Source organism: Xenopus laevis, chromosome 3L, assembly GCF_017654675.1.
Source record: "Xenopus laevis strain J_2021 chromosome 3L, Xenopus_laevis_v10.1, whole genome shotgun sequence".
In the NCBI taxonomy this organism is placed as follows: Eukaryota; Metazoa; Chordata; class Amphibia; order Anura; family Pipidae; genus Xenopus; species Xenopus laevis.
Window position 1 is genome coordinate 154,266,972 of NC_054375.1, and position 2,214 is coordinate 154,269,185.

The 2,214-nt window shown below is 42.8% G+C and overlaps 1 non-coding gene across 1 annotated transcript; it reads left to right on the plus strand.

Moving 5' to 3' along the window:
- Positions 1-619: 619 nt before the first annotated feature.
- On the plus strand, positions 620-693 carry trnat-ugu. Its single transcript has one exon. It is a non-coding gene; the product is annotated as a tRNA-Thr (tRNA).
- Positions 694-2,214: the final 1,521 nt, after the last annotated feature.

Consider the following 2,214-nt stretch of genomic DNA (forward strand, 5'->3'; position numbering starts at 1 on the left):
CTTCAAGAGTGGAAACCATGCTGAACTGCAGCAGGGACAAGAAAGGAGTGTGCATAGTTACTTTGCAGTGTTGGAAAATTTGTGTGTGAGTGAATGTTATTGGGATGATGTTATCCAACTTAACCTCCATTTTGTTTACAGCAACCCCTCTGTTTTTTTGGGAAGGGGAAGTCTCCAGGGAGAAGTTATATAAGGGAACATGTTCCTTTTTGCATAAAAGGAAGATAAAATATATGATGCTGGAGAGCCTGAGGCCTGCCACCTCAGAGAGATACTAAGGAGAAGCATTTATTATTGTAGTAAGTGGTAGGGTAGTTTAGTTTGTCTTGCTATTGTCAGTGAGAAGCAGGTGTAGGTTGTGTAGACAAGCAACTGAACGAGTTTAGCTCATAATATAAGTTGATCCAGGGACTGGTCTGATTGCCACCTTGGCGTTAGGAAAGAATTTTTCCCCCTCTGAGTCAAATTGGAGAGGCTTTAAATGGGGTTTTTGCCTTCCTCTGGATCAACTAGCAGTTAGGCCAGTGATATATATACAGTATATAAATTTAGAAGGCTGAACTTAGTGGACATGTGTCTTTTTTCAACCTGTGACTGGGTCACGCAGGTGCAGTTGTTGGGCACTGTGGCTTAGTTGGTTAAAGCGCCTGTCTTGTACACAGGTGATCCTGAGTTCGACTCTCAGCAGTGCCTTCCCTCTTTGCTTTAGCCATGACCAGGTCAGCTAGAGCATGCCTTCTGCTCAAAAGTCTAGGGCTGTTATGCAAGCAAATGTCATCCACTTGGCATCGCATCTGCCTGCCTATTTAGCAAGGGCCACGTTTTTTATCGAAGTGGAGGACTGTGGCCTTGTTCATTTAGGGGCCTATTTATTAACACTGGAGAAAAATATCACCAGTGATGTTGCCAAGAGCAGCCGATCGGCAACTAGATTTTAACAGTTAGAAAACAAAAGCAAAAATCTGATTAGTTACTCTAGGGGCAACATCAACGATCATGTTTGTCTCCATGGTTAAGAAACCTGCTGCTTAGAGGCACTTTTTCATGCTGTTCCTTGCACTCTCGGAACATGAGAAAGTAGCTAATCTTGCAGAAGCTTGAATGGAAAGCTTGCAGCTGAAGACTCAGTCGGCATTGTATTGACAGCTAGAAAAGGTAAAATGTTGCATGGTGTCTGGCATTCCTTGGTAACAGAAGCGGAAATGATTGGGTTGTTGATTTGGTTTGCGGCAAATGTGCATTGCTGGCACCTGCCAAGGAGCAAGGCTCAAACCTAAACCAAGACTTTGCCATGAATTTTAATGCATAGCTCACAAATGTGCTTCAATTGACATTGGCAGTCATTTCACCAGTCATCCAACTAGCTTTCTCAATTCAGAATAACTTGTAAATCTTCCTTCCAGAATATATATCCTCTGGAATGTGGAACAGCATAATCTGTTTATCGTTAAATGTCATTTATCATTAATTGATGTCATTAAATTACAGGCAAGAGAACAAGAAGTTGCAGAGAGGGGCATCAGCGTGCTTATTTCTCTTTCTACCAGCAGCTTCCCAGTTGGCAGTTGGCAAAGATGAGCTGTGGTTTAGGTGATTAAAGTGACTGTTTAATAAACCGGAGATTCTTAGTTCAAGACTTATCAGTGCCTCTGCCTCTCCTTAAACTGCAGCCTCAGAAAAGCAACCTACTGTATGTGCTTTTGGTTGCAAAATCTCTGACTAGCAGCTTTCCAGTGGATTATGTTGGGATGGTGGGCAAAAGAAACACGTCCAACCGTAATGATCACCGGGAAAACTTCAAAGCAAGGGGCAAATGTGCAGAAACGTACTCATGTGCCAATACAAAGGGATAGCTGAGAAGCTTCTAGGTGTCCATTTAGCTGAAATCACACAAAGGGTCTACCAATCAACGGCCACTTTCTATTAAAGTGGAGGACTGTGGCCTTGGTCATTTATGGGCCTCTTTATTAACACTGGAAACAGACATCGCCGGTGATGTTGCTAAGAGCAACCAATCGGCAACTAGATTTGAACAGTCACCTACAAGTTAGAAAACAAAAGCAAAGATCTGATTGACTGTTGAGTCAATATTATCCATGTACGCATTTCTCATTTGTTGCACTTGGCAGCCCACTGCACTCAGCTGCTGTGACTTAGTTGATGAAAGCACCTGTCTAGTAAACAGGAGATCCTGAGTTGAAATCTTAGCAGTGC